Consider the following 22,026-nt stretch of genomic DNA (forward strand, 5'->3'; position numbering starts at 1 on the left):
AGTTCAAAGTTTTATGGTCCTTGAGGCTGTATGCACTCAACATGAGCACCCTGTGTTGCGCAACAAACGTCAAAACTGTAGACCATTTCTTGTCACACATGAATTACCTGGTCGCTATTGAATCTACAGCTTCAACAATTCAATGTCTCTTGAAGAGTAGCAGATATAGGTGGGAAAAGCACTCTTTTTATGTACCCCCACGCATACAAATCGCAGGGCTTAAGGTCTGGTCACCTGGGAGACCACAGACGATGAACAAGATCTTGTTGTCCACCTCTTCCAATCCATTGTCATGAAATGGTGTCATACAGATAACACAGGACCTCCAAGTGGAAGTGAGACAGGGCATCATCTTGCATGAAAATGTTTCCATCTGCATATGCAACCATCTTAAACACATTTTTTATGCCACTCGTAAGTTTGCTGTTTGTTGAACCGAAGGCAGAATTTACGTTGCACTTGAACAATGCCTTCACACTTCGCAAACTGCAGCACACAAAATGACTTCTCTGATGACAACCTATAAACAACGCCTCTGTGTGGCATTGGATGGAACTTCTGGGTGGGATTTTAACTTTCAACCTGCCTCTGTCCCGTGATGTGTGGAATGTGCTCCTATCCCTTACAGTTTATTTGAAATAAGAAGTTGAAATCTGCTCCATTTTTTAAAATAACCCTGTACTATTAAAAATATGTTTTTTTTTCAATAAATTCTGGATATCTCCATCTGCAACTTCAAAGCTTGGTCATGGAATGCTCCTTGTGGCTGCATCCTGATTTACAATCTTCCTTTATTATGCATCAGGTCCATAGAGGTCCAAGAGGAAATTCTCAACACCCAGACAGATCGTGGAGCAGGATGTGTCAGACTTTGAAGCTCTACATTGGCTGAGAAGGAGCAGAAAGGTGACTGCAATTTACAGTACACTCAGTACCCTCCATCTGCACTTTGTTCAGATCTTCTTTCCTTTGGGAGCTTCTAATTGCCAGAAGATGGAGGGGGATATTCAGGTCATGTGACCACTGGGATTGGCTGCCACAGGGGTCACATGATCGGAAAGCTTCCGATCGCAAGTATGCATTGGGAGCTTTCCGGACCCCTCCAGTGAAAACTGTTTACATAGGGCCACATTTATGTGGCCTCTCTGCATTAAAGCCCACCCACTGAGAGGGTGCATATATGTGCCACGTCAGTGGGAATAGGTTAAACAAGCTTTTAAAATATTTCACAGCTGTTTTATGTGCATGACATTATTTTTCTCCAATATGAAAGTTATTTTTGGACAAATAAATCAAGTATTGATCTAGGAAGAAGCCTGACATACATAAACATTATTAAAGAGTTATGGTCTTTGAAGAATGTTTGATTCTGAAGCCAAGTACCATCTAGACATAATTTCAAAAAATAGTTTCTTGAGACGTTTGTTAAGATTACTGTCTGTAAGTATCAGTTGTTTTATTCATGCAAATTAAAGGGGAACTTTGGACTATGTAAATAAAATTGGAGGACAGGCAGGGTTTTAATGCAGAATAGACATGCTTTGTCTCTTCTGCATTAAAACTACTTACCTGCCTGTCTGCTCTTGTACAATGAGCCATGCAGCTGAATGCCAAATCTTAGTAAACTCCCGGGCAAGAGCGGAAGTGACATCATCCCCGCCTGTACAATGACAGCAGGATTCAATCGAGACCAAGAGGCTGGTCCCCCACAGATGTCAGCGGCTGGGCAGGGAGCACAAGGATGCCAATCCCTGGAGCTGAGGCGAGTATTCTGCTTTAATAAAGAGAAATTGCTTATTTCACCGACATAACACTACCTTGTTAATCCTTTTCAATCAAACATCTATGCATTTTATTGTTTACATTATTTTCCACTTTAGTAAAAGCATGAAGCCAGTTTTATACTGTTAAATTGTTAAACATGTATACAAATATAATCTTTAAATGAAACATATTTACTCTAAACCTTTAAAACATTTCAGTAAAACCTGATAATTATTAGTTTCAAGTAGAGTTCTTTCTGCTATATGTGTTATTTTTATTAAAGATGCTTTTTCTAAGAAATTTGTAACCTGATTTACAGTGCATAACAACTTAACAGCTTCTATTCATGTAAATAGCAATAAAGCATATAAATGGAAATACTTGTGTTGGGTCTCCTTATTTCTGACAACTGCAGTCAGTAAAATTAACAAAGAGAAGGCATTGCAGAATACGTGATGAGTCCACCCAAAAGCTGCACTGTACATGATAAATAGTCATAGTCTAAAGCCCCATACACACTATCAGTTTTTATGCTGAGTTTTTCCTTCAGGTTTACCAAAACCATGTATTACAAGGACCGGCCTGATTGCATTCAAATTGAAAAACTCCTAAGGTTTGGCCTCGTATTATATGGTTTTGGTAAATCTGAAGGAAAAACTCAGCAGAAATACTGATAGTGTGTATGAGGCTTTACATAGGCCCAATTATGTCTGGCTATGTTAAAATTCAGTCAATGATAATAGATATTTAACAATGAAAAATGATTTGATATACTTGACTTACTATAAGGAAGACCGGCAAATATCATTCACTTTGGCAGTTGCAGATTGTGGATCCTGGATCTTCTCCAGCCCCAAAGCAAAATTCAGTACCTGGTCCCAACCCAAAATAAATGGCTCCAAAAAGATCTCTCTCATCTGCTTGTTCTTAGCCCTTGTACACACGGTCGGACATTCCGATGGAAGGTGTCCGATCGGACCATGTTGTCGGATAATCCGACTGTGTGTGGTCTCCATCGGACTGTTTCCGTCGGAGTATCAGACGGACCAAGTTTTACAACTTGTCTATAAAATTTTCCGACAACATGATCCGATCAGACATAGTCCGATCATGTGTAGAGAATTCCAATCGGACAAAGTGCCACGCATGCTCAGATCAAATTCCTACACCAAAGCTATTGGCTACTAGCCTGAACGTAGTCCCGTCGTAACGAAATAAGCTTCCTCACGTTATGAACGATCGGATTTTCCGACAACTTTGTCCGACCGCGTGTATGCAACAGTTTCGGCCAAAATCTGTTGGACATATTCCGTCGGAAAAAATCAGACGGATTTGGTTGTCAGAATGTCTGACCGTGTGTACAAGGGCTTAGGTTTAAAGTGTTATTAAACCCAAAGGCAAACATTTTTATATTGCAGCTTACCAATTCCTTGATGTACTTGGTGTACTTTCTGCTATTTCACCTGGTGGTCCAGCAAGTAAGGCTGTTGTTTTTCAAAAGATCAAGCTGTATCGCAGATGCAGCAGTTTCAGGTATGAGACAAACCATTTAACACTGGCAGGGATGCTTGCAATCATCTCTTATTTAATTATGCAAAACCTTTATTCGAAAAGGAAAAAAAAAAGTTTCTGTAACTGCTTATTATGCGCTAACTGGAGTTTGGCTTATATTTTTTAGTGTATTTAAATCTGATAGTACATCTAACACTCCCACCCCCGATTTATAATGCCACTGTCCAAATGTACCCAATTTGCTGCTTTTTCCAGACTGGGGGTGCTCTAATACAAGAGGTGTCTTACTAGCCAGACAACCAGGTAAAAACAGAGGGAAAACAAGAAAACTGATGCAGCCACCACATCTAATGATTGATAAAATGCAATACATGACATTTTTGGCGCTTTGATAACAGTACATGCACTTGCAGTCTATCATCAATATGACAACTTTGAAAGTGGTTACTCATAAAGTCCAATATACTCAGAACCTTATGATTAAACACTTTCACACACAAAATGCATCAAGGTTTTCATTTAAATGACTGACTGTTTGTAACTCTTGAGTTGTTAATAAACCTGTGATCAACCACTTTTTTTCTTGAAGACTTGAAAAGTAATTGATATAAGTCTGGGAATACTGGAACAGACATCTTGAGCATTGTCTTACTAAAATGTGACTGTATACATTCTATTTTAATGAAAATAGGAATGCCATATCAGCCTGAATTGCAATTAAATATTTAAACGTGATTAAACATGAAACATGTAAGAAAAAAGAGCAACCCATTAGTTTAATGAGAAACGTAAACAACAAGACATGTGCTTTAATTATGATTAAATGAGTTTAATGAATACATCTGCCATACTAATAATCTTTTCTTATTTTCCAATTTGTCTAGCAAGCAAACTGCACACTAAATGAAAAGTTTTTATGTACACTTGGCAATATCTTTGGAGATTTGGCTAGCCATCTTGCAGCTTAAAGCATGTTCCCTCATTTTGGCTCTCCCACACAGATTCTTTTTTGTATTGTCTTTTTTTGTATTCATTCTATCAGTTCTCTTTTTTACCAAACATCGTGCACAATGCCTTGAAAAAATATTAATACCCCTTGAAATTTTCCACATCTAAAAACACAAATGTATATTATTGGGATTTTATGTGATAGACTAACACAAAGTGGCACATAAATGTGAAGTGGAAGAAAAATGATAATCATTTTTTCTTGCAAATATTTATCTGAAAATTGTGGCGTGCATTTGTTTTCTGCCCTGATACCCCTAACTAAAATCAAATGGAACCAATTACCTTCAGAAGTCACCTCATTATTAATTGAGCCCACCAGTATGTAATTTAATCTCAGTATAAATACATTATCAATATCAGTATTGCCTCAGTTTAGGGTATATTCTAGGGTAGGGGTGGGTACCATCATCCATATATCATAGAAATGGGTGCCTGGCATCACCTTAAAAGGTCCCCTGCAAAGCAAGAAAAGGGTTTAGACTATCTCTGTACCTCAATGACAGTTTAATAGTATATAGAATATTAAACATGGTGGAACAAAACCACATTGACAGAAATACAGTTGATAGTTACAGCCTTACGTGCTGCTCCAAACAATTGTACAAGCAATAGGATGAAGGTTGAAGTGGTGTGTAAAGTATGATGAGTATTGGCAAATGTCGTTTACTAGTTTCACAGCAAAAGCTGCTTCTTCAGAAGGAGCCAGTTATAAGCATCTAGTAAAATAAATTGTAATTATAATTAGAAGTTCAAACCATCCTTAATGTTGTTGATACATATTTCAAGACATGAAAGTTATTTTCTTTAATATTGTATACATTCAGTTTCAGTTCTAAGAGGGATACGAAGACACTGCTTACCTAGACAATAGGGAAACTGGGGCAGCAGGTACAAAGGCACCCGAAGGCAAATGTCCCCCACGGCAGGCACGGGAGGCATCTAGGACCACTGAATATTAAATATTGTATAGTTTAAATGATATGGTTCAGCTTCTGATGTTCGTTCATAGAATGTGTGTAGTACAACCAGATAGATTGAGTAGAAAGAATAAGAAAATAGGGAGTGGGGGAAAGGAAAAAGGGTGGGGGAGGTGAGTGGACCAGGGATAAAGAGGAAGGAGAAGGGGAAGAGGGAGAAAAAGGAAGGGGGGAAAAACAGAGAGAAGGGGAGAAAGAGTGAGGGGGGAGGAAAAAGAAAAAAAAAGACAGAAGAATATAGGTTTAGTATTGTAGAATAGAGAGTAGAACTAACTTAGAATGGGACATTCATAGAGCTGAAATAATTAGAGAGTATATATATTAGATCATCGACCTTTTAGGTCAGCAGATCCAGTGTGACACGGGATTAGCAAATAAAGGAGTAATGCTTCTAGTGTATTCTTGAGCAGTCTATTGGCAGTGAGTAGTTTCTTTCGGCAGGAGCCTATTGGTACAGTAGTTGCAGTGAGAGACGGTCCCACCTGATAAATAATTGTAGTCAAAGTAGTTGAGAGTCAATAGGGGAAAAGGAAAAATAGGTGGAATTTGTTATGCCACATCTATAGAGCAGTACATGTCCATGACAATGTATCTATCCCCCATGCCAAACCCGGCACTCAGTACACAGTTGGCTTGGGGTTAATATATATGCAAATTCAGTGCTCTGTAGTGTCTGGTCACTCACCATGTGTGTCCTGTTGCCATGTGTTTCCAGGGATCGGACACCTTGCTGGGGGCCACTCTCTGCGTCCTTTTGTGTCTCCAACCCAGCTGACGTTCATTAGCCAGCTGACGTCGCTGAATCCGACTCCTCTCACCTTCTATGCACGATTGGTGCACACGTGGTGACCATATAGTGAATATGGCCGGCAGCCATCATCCTGGTGGGAATAAATCATTGCTCTTATACAGAGCTCTTTTATGCCCTGGAGAGGCGCGTGTCTGCCACTGGGGGAGCTAAACCTCTAACTGTCACATGCCTCAGTCAGTCTAGGAGCAGTGTAGAATACAATGCATAACCATTTTATAACATTGAATAAATGTAGGGTAGGGGACGGTCTGGTTATAGATTTAACCCTGACCGTCCAGCTAGCCTTATTATAACAGGTGTACATAGGTATAGAATGTTAGAATAAAAAAAATGCATTTTTGATAAAATAGTAATATTACTTCATTTTGATTCGGAATTAGAATCAGAAGAAGGAAAAATGAATCAGTGGGTCTCACCAGACTGAGCATGTTTGTCACGTACAGTAAAGGAAAGGGTAAGGTCCAGCCTAGTAGATATGGAAATATTTCAATGGGTTGATTAGAGAAATGCTTTGTATGTATGACTTTCGTTTAGACCAAGAGGTATGTTAGCATTCAGACGTTCAATCCAAACAGCTTCTCGCTGTAGGATTTTACGATCCCAGTCTCCTCCACGGACATCCACGGGTATCTTTTCAAGCACCACTAATTTAACCACTTCAGGATTAAATCTGTGGTGCAGACCTATATGTTGTCCTGCTATTCTCTGACGTAGCTTTCTTATGGTCTTGCCTACGAGGAACGCATTGCAGGCGCAGACCATTAGATAAATAACTCCTTTTGTACTGCAATTGGGGTGAAAAGCAGGTGTAAATAATTCTCAGTTAGGAAGCATTAACTTTGTGCTCTCTTGTATCCAGGCATAACGTGTGCATTGTCCACAGGGGAAAATTCTGTGAGGATCCCTCAGACCATGAGGTCCTTCCTGATAATGACTGCTTGTTAATTTAACTTTTAGTGAAGTTGCTCTATGAAATACCAGCTCTGGAGTTGGACTGGCATATTTTTTAAGGATACGATGATCGGTTAGAAGGTGCCAATGCTCAGAAAAGAGATTTTTAAGTTACATAGTTACATAGTAAGGTTGAGTAAAGACACAAGTCCATCCAGCTCAACCTAAGGGTGTGTGTCTACAATTGTCCCTATCCCTGTACATTGTGTCTCATTAAGATGCTCATCTATTATATTATTATTTATTTAAGGTAACCATATATCGCTGACAATTTACGCAGTGCTCCACACATACATCGCACACTCACACCAGTCCCTATTCTCAAAGAGCCCACAATGCAAGGTCCCTAACTCACATTCATATACTAGGGCCAATTTTGGACAGAAGCCAATTAACCTACCAGCATGTCTTTGGAGTGTGGGAGGAAACCAGAGTACCTGGAGGAAACCCACACAGGCACAGGGAGAACATGCAAACTCCAGGCAGGTAGTGTTGTGGTTGGGATTCGAACCAGTGACCATTTTTACTGCTAGGCAAGAGTGCTACAAGGGTTTGAAAAGCTACCCACTACACCACTGTGCCCCCTAAGTTGATTATGATGGGCAGAAAATGTTGTTATTATTTTTACTGTATTTATTTACTTCTTGCAGGTAGAGCCATATAGGAGAGAGGATCTAGTACCTGCTAGAGCTTTATTGTGAGCTTTTCTGAGTTTAAGTATAGACTCTTGATAGTAGGCGTTCACATAGCGCCAAGGCCTGAGCATAGAAGTCCTCGTCCTCTGTGCAATTACACCATAGTCTCAAATATTGAGCGTAGGGTATACTGCATACCAGAGGGTGAGGATGTGTGTTCATAGTTGAGAGTAAATCGAAGGTTAAAGTGATTACTGTTAAGTAATTCAATGAATTCTATTAGGGTACTTTCAGTTTCTGTCCAAATTATAAACAGATCATCAATTAATCTGTGCCAACAGAGAATTTTATCTAGAAAGGGTTGGAGTGTCTCATCAGCAAAGATTGTCCTCTATCATCCTTCTAGAAATAAGTTGGCATATGAGCGTGCAACACCCTGTGTTTGTAGGTAGATTTGATCCATGTAAGTGAAATCGTTTTTGGTAAGAATAAGTTCCAACAATTTCAAAATAAAGAGGCAGGTGTTTTTGTCCTGTTTCATGAGGAAAGTACCAAACGTTCGGACATTCTGCTCGTGGGCGAAACTCGAGTACAATGCCTCGATATCAACAGCCATGAGCAGGTCGTCTGAAGGGATCTGGACTACCTCAATGTGTTTAAGTAAATTGGTTGTGTCTTGGATGTAAGAAGGTAGACTAAGGACATGGGGCAATAAAAATGTATGTATGAATTTGCTGGCATTTTCTGCTAGGGAGCCGAAACAGTCACAGTCCACCCAGGTGTGTTAGAAAAGCAAATAAATATTCACTTTCCTAACACTGAACCTCCTCTTCCCCAATCAGGTGCGTGGGTCTGTTACCCATCACCTGATTGGCTGAAAGGACAGTCGCTACAATTGGACACCTGCCACCGAGACAGGGTAAGTGGTGAGCCGACAGCAAGAGGGCAGGTGGGTCACAGTGGCAACTTTTGATGGGCATAGTAGCAGCATTTGATGGGCACAGTGGCACTATTTGATGGGCACAGTGGCAGCATTTGATGGGCACAGTGGCAGCATTTCATGGATCACAGTGGCACTATTTGATGGGCACAGTGGCAGCATTTCATGGGCACAGTGGCATCATTTCATGGGCACAGTGGCAGCATTTGATGAGCACAGTGGCCGCGTTTGATGGGGCACAGTGGCAGCGCTTGATGGGCACAGTGGCTGCGTTTGATAGACACAGTGGCTGCATTTGATGAGCACAGTGGCTGCACTTTGTGGTACAGTGGCTGCGTTTGATCGGCACAGTGGCTATGTTTGATGACACAGTGGCTGCAATTGATGGGTATAGTGGTTGCATTTCAGGGGCACAGTGGCTACATTTGATGGGCAAAGTGAGGCTGCAATTGATGTTTTTTTTTGTTTGTTTGCGCCCCCCAAAAAATTTTGAGCACCAGCCGCCACTGATATTGTGTATCACTAAGGACCAACAACCTCTGGAGGAGAGACTGCTGACCCCTGGAGAAAAGAGGAGATGGCAGAATACATCACCAACATGTAGGCAGGTGCAGTCTACATTCTCCACTGCAGCTGGCACTCAGCCGCAGCGGCATTTCAGAGGGAAAGGAAGTCAAAAGGAAAATGTTTCTTCCATCATTTTCTGGGTCACTGGGGGAGCTATCCGGTTGGATGCTGCCACCCCATGTGACTCTAGTGGCCATCTTGGGTCAGGCAGAGACTATTTAAGATCATGGGTACGCATTTTGAGTGTTGGTATTGTAGGGACAGGTCACCCATCTGTCAGGGATAGTATTAACGATAGGGAGAGGTTCCAGATGAGTGGGGAAAGAGCAGGGCATGCTCACAAGGGGATGTAGATAACAAAATATAAAAAAAATGGGGGAGGGAACCCAGAAAAATGGGGGAGGGGTGTGGTAAAGGAGTATGAGAACCAGATGCTGCTCCACATCAGGGAACATAAGGTCAATTAAGGCCAATTCAGATCCTATATTTGACCCCTTATGAGTTTTTTCGCATTTCTGGTGATTTCCTTTATAATTTCCAAGGGGGCCATATTTGTTGATATTGTCCATATGTTTGTAATTCGTGTGCCAGAAGAGACTCCATCCTCTCAATATAATCCATCTCTACTACCCATTTGATCATATTTGGAGCCTGTACCATTTGCCAATGGCAGGGTATGGCCGGCCTTGCAACTGTCAAGCACTTGTCTCAGGAGATCTTTTTTAATACATTTAATTGAGTCGTCAAGAATAGATAACAAAGTAATTTGTGGAATGTTAACTACAGTCATTCCAGTAAAAATATTATAAAGCCACAGTATCAGATCCCAAAACTCATGGACATTTGGGCATTCCCACCTAATATGCAAAAGAGATCCCCTGGTAGAATGACAGTGCCAACATGTATCTGTAACATCTGGGTTTATCAGGTGAAGCAGCATTGGACACTGGTATCAACAGGAGAGAAGTTTAAAATGTGTATTCGTCGCAAATGACAAACAATGGGTAAAGGTAAATGATTTAGCCCACTCCTCTGTTGTAATTTGTACCTTCAAATCTACTTCCCATTGAACTGTATATTTTGCCAATCCAGGATGCAGTTTCATAATAAGTATCTTATATACCTCTGAAAGAACATGATTTGGCACAGAGCAAAAGCAAAGTCTCAAACCTATCTGGTCCCTAATTAGTAGGTCTGTTGATGAAAAAGAAGAAAGGAATGTCCAAAATGTACAATATTCTAACCAATGCTTAATTGCATAATGTTGTATAGGGACAATGGTGGCTGGTGCTCAAAATTTTTTTGGGGGGTGCAAACAAACTGAAATTTTTTGAAAAAAACTCATCAATTGCAGCCTCACTGTGTCCATCAAATGCAGCCACTGTGCCCATCAAACGCAGTCACTATGCTCATCAATTGCAGCCACTGTGCCCATCAATTGCAGCCACTGTGCCATCAAACACAGCCACTGTGCCATCAAACTTAGCCACTGTACCCATCAGTCGCAGCCACTGTGTCCATCAAACGCAGCCACTGTGTCCATCAAATGCAGCCACTGTGCCATCAAATGCAGCCGCTGTGCACATCAAACACAGCCACTGTGCCCATCAAACGCAGCCACTGTGCCATCAAACACTGCCACTGTGCCCATCAAAAGCTGCCACTGTGCCCCATTAAGTGCTGCCACTGTGCCCCATCAAATGCTGCCACTGTGCCCATCAAATAGTGCTACTGTGCCCCATTAATTGCTGCCACTGTATCCCCCCCGCCTGCTCCCTGTCTGCCCAGCACTTACCCTGTCTCGTTGGCGGGTCAGGCATGCGGGTGACGGCAGTGAGTGGTGGGACCTTGCAGCGGGTCAGACAGTGGCTCCTGTGTCCTCCGTGCATCTCCTCCCTTCCTCCTGATAGGCATCCAACCATAATCCAATTCTTTTCTAACACACCTGGGTGGACTGCAAAAGCACTCGCAGTTCACCTTTTTTGAAGCCTGTTAGAGCCTATGGCTCTAATCAGGTGCTTCAAAAATACACCCTCCCCGCTGGAATTCAGGCACCTGGTGTTTAAAAAGGGGCCGGACACCTGACCAGGTGGCATCAGTGTCACTTGTCATCAGTGCCACGTATTAGTGCCATCTGTCATCAGTGTCACATGTTATCAGTGCCACTTATTAGTGCCACCTGTCACCAGTGCCAGATCAGTCTCACGTGCCATCAGTGCCACGTATTAGTGCCATCTGTCATCAGTGCCACATCAGTGTCACGTGTCATTGTCCTGGTGCTCCCGGGCCTTCAAAAGTGTAATAGGTAGTCAACAAGTTAGAGGTGTAATTTATGCTCCTAGAACACCTGATGGTGCTCTCTGCATGTTGGGCCTCTCTATGTGGCCAGGCTGTGAAAAAGTCCCACACGTGTGGTATCACCATACGCGGGAAGAGTAGCAGAATGTATTTTGGGGCATTAGTAAATAACCTATTACAATGACAATTTTGTGGAAAAAAAAAATCTTAATTTTGCAAAGAATTGTGGGAAAAAATGACATCAAAAGCCTCACCATACCTTGGAATGTCTACTTTCAAAAAAGGGGTAATTTGAGGGGTATTTGTACTTTCCTGGATTGTTCAGGCCACAAAAAATTAGATAGGCCACCAGTACATCAGGTGTGATCAATTTTTTATGATTTGCACCACAGATTGTAGTCTCTCTAACTTTCAAACAGACCAAATAATATCCACTAATTTGAGTTATTTTTACCAAACATATGTAACAGTATAAATTGTGGCCAAAATTTATGAAGAAAAATTAATAATTTGCAAAATGTTATCTCAGAAACGAAGAAAAATTTGTTTTTTTAAATTTGCGGTCTTATTTCATTTATAGCTCAAAAATTAAAAAACCCAGAGAGGATCAAATACCACCAAAAGAAAGCTCTATTTGTATGAAAAAAAGGACAAAAAAATAATTTGGGTACATGACTGAGTAATTGTCATTCAAAGTGTGAGAGCACTGAAAGCTTAAAATTTGTCTGGGCAGGAGGGAGGTTTAAGTACCCAGTAGGCAAGTGGTTAAAGACGGCTATACATATTTTTTTTTGCTGGTCTACATATATTTTTTGCTGGTGTAGTCCATGGAGTGCGTCTTGTGGATGCATACCTGTATGCTTGGCGGTGGCTGCGTGTCTACTCACACGGTGGGCTTGTGCTGGTCCCTTCAGCCATTTTTAGAACATCCTTCAATCCATTAGCTTACCCTGCAACTATATGTTGTTTTTTGTCTTTTCTCAATTACAATCACCCAGAATTTAAACCCCCCTGAAGAAGGAATATACAATAACGTTTCCGGAACATGTTGGGTGTTCAATGCTGGTGTACAAAAGGGGATACCCTTTGTACTGACCCCAGCATGACTCTGGCATCTCATGGGAATACCTGTACCAACTGGGTTTGATTGCAATTTTTCATTGTGCAATATATATATATATATATATATATATATATATATATATATATATAGTCTATGTATATGTATACTCTTATAGTATATGTAATACTTAGTATATGTAATACTGTTTTTATTACTGTAGGGCTATGTTTGCCCGTTTGCTTTATTAATGTATTATTTAAAGTGGAATCACTGCCTTTTAAACGTACTTTATTGTTTACTACTGAACTTTCTGCCTTTAAAGTCCAAGGGGATTATTCCAGTGCATTGCACACCTTTTCTCTATATATTCGGATGCTGCCAGTTCCTTGCACCCTTCCTGGAAATATATATTTCTAATTGTTTAGTATGGGAGTGGTGACATCATCAGGAGACTGCTGGCTCTTCCTGGTTCAGTGGACGGGTCTCCCAATGATGAGCTGATAGGTCCACCTCCTTCTTCTTTCCAGAACAGAAGGCTATGCATCCTGGAATATGTGACATGCATATCCCGGAAGGTACGGTGGGCAGAGTGCAAATAATTTGGAAAAATTGCACATACGTAGCCTGGATCCACCTCTAAAACTGTCATGCAGTATAAATTCACTTGAATAAGTTTAAGGCGATTGATGTGCATGGGGTGGATGAGATTAATATTTTTGACCAAAAAAAAACCCAGCTTGATACGTATAGAGGATGGAAGAAGAGACTGCTGGCTCTTCCTGGTTCAGTGGACGGGTCTCCCAATGATGAGCTGATAGGTCCACCTCCTTCTTCTTTCCAAAACAGAAGGCTATGCATCCTGGAATATGTGACATACATATCCCGGAAGGTACGGTGGGCAGACCAAAAAAAAACCCAGCTTGATACGTATAGAGGATGGAAGAAGGGGTGTAGTAGAGGGAAATAGTAGAAGAGGTTGAGACAACCATCACAGAAAGGGGCCTAACATATTCCTGTACTCAAAGTATTCATTTAATCAGTGCATTATTGACAGCAGGATTTCGCAATGATCCACCTTGTATAGAAATAATAAATAAGTGGTGACAATTTCAGCCCATCAAAATCATGAAGAAGGGCACAGTGAACCACATGGAAGAAGGTGAACAGATGCCAAGTGAGTGCTCTGAGCAAGTGAAAGGACTTTGTTGAAACTATAAACCATGATTGAGTCATGCCCCAGTCATTGGAAAGTCAATCTTCCTGATTAAAAATAAATCGAAATCTAACTTAATTAAAAATTTTAATTCTCAGCAGACACTAAAAATAAAAGAGCAGGTCAGATCATTTGTCTCTATATTTTGTCACCTTTATCTAACTAAGCTTACACACAGAGCTAAAACTTGGCAATCCCTCCCAAAACTTAAATGGGAGAAATCGAATGTGTTTAATAGGAATTTTCATTTCTCATGGAACAAGGCTTAAAAAGGCACATTCAGAAGAATTAACTTCCCTTTTCCTTAAGATTGATGATCTTGATCTGTTCCATAGACGCAATAATGAAGTCTCAACCAGAACTGAAGTATACACTATATCTCAGCTCCTGCATCTTTTAGATCAGTCTCCCTTATATACTCGAGACAGGCCTCTTTAAATCTCATATGAATATAGCAATAAAAGTGGTTCTCACTTAGTGAAAACCTTACACCCTCGTAATACCTCCACAAATATTTTGTCCTTATTTTCTCCTTATTTTCTCCCCCAAAAAACCTAGGCAACTCCAATATTCTACAGACGTCACGATAATTAGTCTTCTCTTTACAATATATGACGATGATCCATGCCATACCTCAGGTTCTAAAAATGATCTTGCATTACAGAAGCCAAATACTGTAGATAGAGAAACCCACTCATCCCTTAATGTGTCATTTGCAATAGATTAACTTTTTTAAGCTATTAGGGGCTTTTCTAATCATAAAAACTTTATTGCCGAACTTGCTCCCATTCTCTCCCCAGTCTTTGACTGCCCACATATCGGTAATTTTGAAACCTGGGAGAGCCGCAAGCAATTTTGGTAGCTATCATCAACCTTTCTATTTATTCAATTGAGACTAAACTATACACCAAGCTCTTAGCCTTACACCTACAATAAATCCTGACAAAAATCATACATACAGATCAAGTAGGATTCGTTGGCCCCAGGGAAACTAGGGATAATACCAACCAAACTTTAAACTTAATTTCCCTAGCATAAAAGCAGAGAACCTCATAATGATTTCTATCGATTGATGTCAATAAGAATTTTGATAGGCTTAATTGGTGCTTTCTACTAAAGTCTGTAAGACAAATCAGTCTAGAAGAGACCATGATCTCTAAAAGTTTGGCCTTATACTGTATACAACTCCTTCTGCACAGATTAGCACTAATGGATCCCTATCAGCCTTTTTTAGGCTATTTAATGGTACGAGGCAAGGCTGCTGGTTGTCAACTCTCCTTTATGTGATTACCATGGACCATTTAGTGGTAGCCATATGCAATAAACCTTCCATCCAAGGCACTAGAGTAAAAGGCAAAGAATGCAAATTGGTAAATTGGTCCTTTATGCAGATGACATTCTCTCATATATCACATGCCCTAGATTTAGCATCCCATCTGTTTTGAGAGCCTGTTTGGTCAATTTAGTAACTTTAAAGCCAATCTCACCAAATCTGAAATGCTCAATATTAAACTGCCTCAAACTGAAGCTTTTAAGTGGTTGTAAACCCTTACAAACCACTTTGACCTACAGGTAAGCCTAGATTAAGGCTTACCTGTAGGTCCAAGAAATATCTCCCAAACCTATACGGTTTAGGAGATATTTGCCCGAAGGCGGGCACCGCTGTCTACGGTGCATGCGCCGTAGACAGCGGCGCGCAGGTGCATTGAGCGTGGCATAGTCGATGACGAAGATGACGGGTAATGCCACGCGTCTTGGCTCCCGTGTGCATGCGCGGGAGTGACGTCATCGCGGCTTCGCCGAATGACAGCGACGGAGCTGCGAGACCCCACCGAGAAGATGGATGCGCCGGACTACAGGGGACAGCGGTGACTTTGCTGGCTCCTGTGTCAGGTAAGTGACACATAATGGGCTACTATGCGATGCATAGTAGTCCATTATGCTTTGCCTTTGCAGGGAATCAAAGAGGAAGTAAACCCATCTTTAATTTGGCAATCAATTTTCCCTTTAAATGGCAACCTATGATGGTAAAAAAATTAGGAATCAAAACTCCTACTGATCTTACTGTAGTTTAACCACCTCGCACCCAGGCCAATTCGGACATTTCTCTCCTACATGTAAAATTCCTAATTTTTTTGCTAGAAAATTACATAGAACCTCCAAACATTATATATGTTTTTTTAGCAAAGACCCTAGAGAATACAATGGCCCTCATTGCTTTTTATCTCGCACGGTATTTGCGCAGCAATTTTTCGAACGCATTTATAAAAAAAAAAAAAAGAAAAAACAGTAAAGTTAGCCCAATTTTTTTGCATAATGTGAAAGAGGAGGATACGCCGAGTAAATAGATACCCATCATGTCACGCTTCAAAATTGCACGCGCTCGTGGAATGGCGCCAAACTTTGGTATTTAAAAATCCCCATAGGCGACGCTTTAAATTTTTTTACTGGTTACATATTTTGGGTTACAGAGGAGGTCTAGGGCTAGAATTATTGCTCTCGCTCTAACGTTCGCGGCGATACCTCACATGTGTGGTTTGAACACCGTTTTCATATGTGGGCAGGACTTACGTATGCGTTCGCTTCTGTGTCCGAGCTCACGGGGACAGGGGCGCTTTAAATTTTTTTTTTTATTGTTAATTTTATTTTTATTTTTTTAGTTTTACACTTAAAAAAATAAATAAAAAAATTGATGACTTTTATTCCTATTACAAGGAATGTAAACATCCCTTGTAATAGGAATATGGCACGATTGAACCTATTTACAGTGAAATATGGGGTCAATAAGACCCCATATCTCACCTCTAGGCTGGGAAGAATAAAAAAAAAAATGATCCTGGCTTCCTAGCCAGATCGGCGCCGTTAATTTGAATACCGAGGCCGGCCTCTGGACGATCATAGAGACTCCGGGGACAATCTAGTCCGCCGGAAATCTCTATGATTACTTGCTGGGGCCGGCGGATCCTGTGACCGACTCACCGATGGAAACGGTGAGTCGGTAGAAACACCGGAGGGCGGCGGGAGGGGGGGCGTCCCCTCCCGCCGCCCGTAAGAATGATCAAACGGCGGAACAGCCGCTATGATCATTCTTATGGTGTAGGGAATCGCCGGCTGAAAATGGCAATATCTGAATGATGTCTGTGGCCTCAGGCATCATTTAGATATAACCACTGAAACCCCATGACGTCAATAGACGTAGTGTGGGAACCAAGTGGTTAAACTACCTGCCTTTATTGACAAAAACAAAGGCTGATCTTTAGACATTAATGCAATAAAAAAGTATATTCTCCCTAAATTTTTACATTTATTCCAAACCCTCCACATTGTTGACTGGTTTCACCGACATGAAAAATAACAGTGGGTCCACCTTAAAATTGAAACTTCTTCTCACATTCTAGAGGGGCAGTATGGGTTCCCGTGTCTGTCCTCGGAACTTAGCTATCTTTGGTCTTTATTTCTCTTTGTTGTTGGCATCAACATTTATGGCTTCTCTCTCTTTCTTCCATACCAAGCCCACTTACTCCTTTATTGGACAACCCAAATTTTTCAGTTGGTCTCCATTCTGATATTTTCTTAAGATGGAATCCATTTTTTGGGCCCCAACTGAGAAATATTTTAACAAAAGACTCATTGTTTTAATTTTTATAGTTACAGGTCCTTCATTCTGGCTCTTAAAGGCATTTGGTTGGACTATATTCAACTTGAGAGCTATTATCAATCTCCCCCCTCGAGAAAAAATTTACTGCTCACCCACAGCTAAAGTCTGGACCTCAGGCATAACATCTGATCAGTTCGAGATTACCAATGGCACTTGTCAGGGATGCCCCCTTTCCCCATTAATATTTGCCCTCGTAATGGAACCTATCGCGGAAGCCATCAGAATACACCCTCGTATCTCTGTCATACAAGTTGGAGATGTCAACATAGGTTTGTATGCAGATGATGTTATTGTAGCCATGACAAACCCCCTCCAATCTCTACCAGCCCTGCCTGATCTAATAATGCTTTTTGGTCATATATCCCTCTATGAAGTTATTTGCACTAAGTCCTCCATGATTGGACTAGGCCTAGGCCAAACCACAAAAAACTGTCTCTCACGCATTTTTGCCTTTCCCCTGGGCTCCATTTCACACCATTTCCTATTTAGAAACACAATTAACACCCTCATCCAACAACATCCTTTGCATAAACTATGAAACCTTACACAACAAACTCAGCTCCTCTTTACGCTCAACCAGAGCTTCCTGGGCTGGGAAAGTTGCAATGACAAAAGTGTTCCTAATGCCTCATGTGTTATACTTTCTCCACATACTCCTTTTGCACATACTATCCACTCAATTATCTACACTACAAAGAGCCATTGATCCCTTCACATGGGCTAACACACATCCCAGAATAAAGCATTCCACTATGTGCACAGCAACATCCAAAGCTGGATTGGGTGTACCAGACATTAACCACTTCTGCACCAGCTGTTGCAGTTTTACTGAGGCAGGTTGGCTCCCCTGCGTGAAACCACGTAATTGTACGTGGGCTTGCAGGGTCTGGATAGCAGGTGAGCGTACTGCCGCTGCACAGCGGGGATGTCGATGCTCATGGCCAACAGTCCCAATGACCGCTGGCCATGAGCGATCGTGACCAGGAGACACAGAACAGGGACAAGTGTGTGTAAACACACACTTCCCTGTTCTGTTCTGACAGGAATGACAGAGCTAGGAACCACAATCTGTCACTTCCTGTAGTTAGACCCTCCCCCTTCAGTTAAAATCCCCTCCCAGGGAACACTGTTAACCCTTTCACCGCCCCCTAGTGTTAACCCTGGCACTGCCAGTGACATTTTGACAGTAATCAATGCATTTTTAATCGCACTGATCGCTGTATTAATGCCAATGGTTCCAAAAATGTGCCGCAGTCATGAAAAAAATCACTGATCGCCACCATTACTAATAAAAAATAATAATAAAAATGCTATAATTATATCCCCTATTTTGTAGATGCTATAACTTTTGTGCAAACCAATCAATATACGCTTATTGCAATTTTTTTTATCAAAAATATGTAGAAGAATACATATCAGCCTAAACTGAGGAAAAAAATAGTTTTTTTATATATTTTGATGGGATATTTATTATAGCAAAAAGTTAAAAATAAGGCTTTTTTCAAAATTGTTGCTCTTTTTTGTTTATAACGCAAAAAATAAAGAAAATTGAGCACCAGCTACCACTGGTCTTATCTATATAGATATCATGTCTGCAATCATTGCAGATAACACTAGAATAGATGCAGCAAATATGACTGTTCACAGGTCGTTGGTTGATACCATGATAGTGAAGATGAATCCGTAGGTTACAAGATTAGATCTTATGCTGCATACACGCGATCGAATTGTCTGGCGTACTTAGTCTAGCAAACAATCCGGCGGATAGTCCGGCGGACTTTTTACCGAACGGACTTGGCCACACACGGACACACAGAAAGTCCGGTGTTTGCTAGCGCGATGACTTACAGCACATACAACGGGACTAGAAAAAGGAAGTTCAATAGCCAGTAGCCAATAGCTTCCTTTTCGTACTTGCTTCTGAGCATGCATCATTCTTAGTCCGCCGGACTAGCATACTGACGAACATATTGTCATCAGTATGCTACGTATTTACGATGAAGCCCACACACGATTGAATTGTCCGTTGGAATGCGTTTCAGCGGACTATGTACGCCAGACAATTTGATCGTGTGTACACGGCATTAGAACTCAGTGGTAAAGTACTCAAATGCCAATAAGATATACAGTATATGCAGGAAATTATGATTATAATTTATTAGTAAACGTTAACCCAAATGATTTTTCATGATAAGTGCAGATTCAGTAAACTCCAAGTGGTAGGAGCACTTCTGTGTGCTATGATACAAAATCTATTTTATCCCTCATATCTTATTCAGCTTCAGTGTGGTTTAAGAGCCAGACCATTGTTGTCCAAAGTATAAATTTGTGATGCCTAATACATGACTTGTGTATATCCTGATTAAGAACTTGTGATGCCTAATACATGACTTATGTATGACTATTCTTATTATGACAAAGGCGATTTCCAGCTGTTATGTTTAGTAGGTCTTTTGTACTGTTTAAAACCAGTTGCAGAAGTGACAAACACACGATGAAACATTGCTAATTTGTTGGCTGTAATAGCTTTGTATTAGTCACTGTTGACCATATGCGATCCACCACTACCCTAAAGGTCTTAGGCCGCGTACACACGCGCGGACTGTTCGCCCAACCTTGTTCGCTGAACAGTTTGTCAAACAGTCCGCTCAAAATTTGCATGAGCGGACTTGCCCACACACGAGCGGACTGTTTGACGAACAAGGTTGGGCAAACAGTTCGCTCAACTTTTGAAATGAACGGACTCGCCCACGTAAGGCGGAGGCAAGTCCGCCCATTTCGAGCGCGTGTACAGGTAGGCGGGGCCCGCGAAGGAGACGTCGCGGGCTCCGCCGCCTGGAATGGGCTTAAAGGGGAACCCCCACGCCGAAAAAAATCGGCGTGGGGGTTCCCCCCAAGTCCACACCAGACCCTTGTCCGAGCACGCTACCCGGCCGGCCAGGAAAGGGGGGCGAGCGAGCGCGCCCCCCCTCCTGAGCCGTACCAGGCCGCGTGCCCTCAACATGGGGGGGTGCCTTGGGGAAGGGGGGGGCGCGCGGCCCCCCCACCCCAAAGCACCTTGTCCCCATGTTGATGAGGACAAGGGCCTCTTCCCGACAACCCTGGCCGTTGGTTGTCGGGGTCTGCGGGCGGGGGGCTTATCGGAATCCGGGAGCCCCCTTTAAGAAGGGGGCCCCCGGATACCGGCCCCCCACCCTATGTGAATGAGTATGGGGTACAATGTACCCCTACCCATTCACCTGTGAAATAAAGTACAAATAAAAACACAACACAGGGGGAAAAAATATTTTATTGCACAGCCGGGGGTCTTCCGTCTTCGGGGGTCTTCTCGCCGGACTCCTCCGCTATGTGTGTGTAGCTCTTTTGCCAGCGGAGGAGTCCGGCTTTCTTCCTCCCCGCCGCCGGCCTCTTCTCCCGACTTCGGGGGTCTTGTCCCCCTCTTCGGTTCTTCTGCCGGGCCACCGCGCCTGGTCCGGTGGCCCGGTCTTCTGTCGCCGTCTTCCGTTCTTCTGTCGCCGCCTTCGGTTCTTCTGCCGGGCCACCGCGCCTTCTTGTAGCTCTTTTACAGGCGGTGGCCCGGTCTTCTGTCGCCGTCGCCGCCTTCCGTTCGTGTTCTTCTTCTTGTTCTTCTTGTTCTTCTCCAGGCGATGTTGACACGTCGCTCCCTCCGGCCGGAATGCCGGGGACGCGCTGTGCGGTCACTTATATAGTGACAATGGGGCGGGGTCACATGGTATATGTCACATGGGTTGATGTCACATGGTGACCCCGCCCCCTTACGATGTCATAGTCCCCATGTGACATCAACCCATGTGACCAACCCATGTGACATATACCATGTGACCCCGCCCCATTGTCACTATATAAGTGACCGCACAGCGCGTCCCCGGCATTCCGGCCGGAGAGCTCGTCGAGTCAACATCTCCAGGAGAAGAACAAGAAGAACAAGAACGGAAGGCGGCGACGGCGACAGAAGACCGGGCCACCGCCTGTAAAAGAGCTACAAGAAGGCGCGGTGGCCCGGCAGAAGAACCGAAGAGGGGGACAAGACCCCCGAAGTCGGGAGAAGAGGCCGGCGGCGGGGAGTAAGAAAGCCGGACTCCTCCGCTGGCAAAAGAGCTACACACACATAGCGGAGGAGTCCGGCGAGAAGACCCCCGAAGACGGAAGACCCCCGGCTGTGCAATAAAATATTTTTTCCCCCTGTGTTGTGTTTTTATTTGTACTTTATTTCACAGGTGAATGGGTAGGGGTACATTGTACCCCATACTCATTCACATAGGGTGGGGGGCCGGTATCCGGGGGCCCCCTTCTTAAAGGGGGCTCCCGGATTCCGATAAGCCCCCCGCCCGCAGACCCCGACAACCAACGGCCAGGGTTGTCGGGAAGAGGCCCTTGTCCTCATCAACATGGGGACAAGGTGCTTTGGGGTGGGGGGGCCGCGCGGCCCCCCCCTTCCCCAAGGCACCCCCCCCCATGTTGAGGGCACGCGGCCTGGTACGGCTCAGGAGGGGGGGGCGCGCTCGCTCGCCCCCCTTTCCTGGCCGGCCGGGTAGCGTGCTCGGACAAGGGTCTGGTGTGGACTTGGGGGGAACCCCCACGCCGATTTTTTTCGGCGTTGGGGTT

This window comes from Lithobates pipiens, unplaced genomic scaffold (assembly GCF_037356315.1).
Source record: "Lithobates pipiens isolate NorthernLeopardFrog02 unplaced genomic scaffold, aLitPip1_a1.2 Scaffold_18, whole genome shotgun sequence".
NCBI classification, from domain to species: Eukaryota; Metazoa; Chordata; class Amphibia; order Anura; family Ranidae; genus Lithobates; species Lithobates pipiens.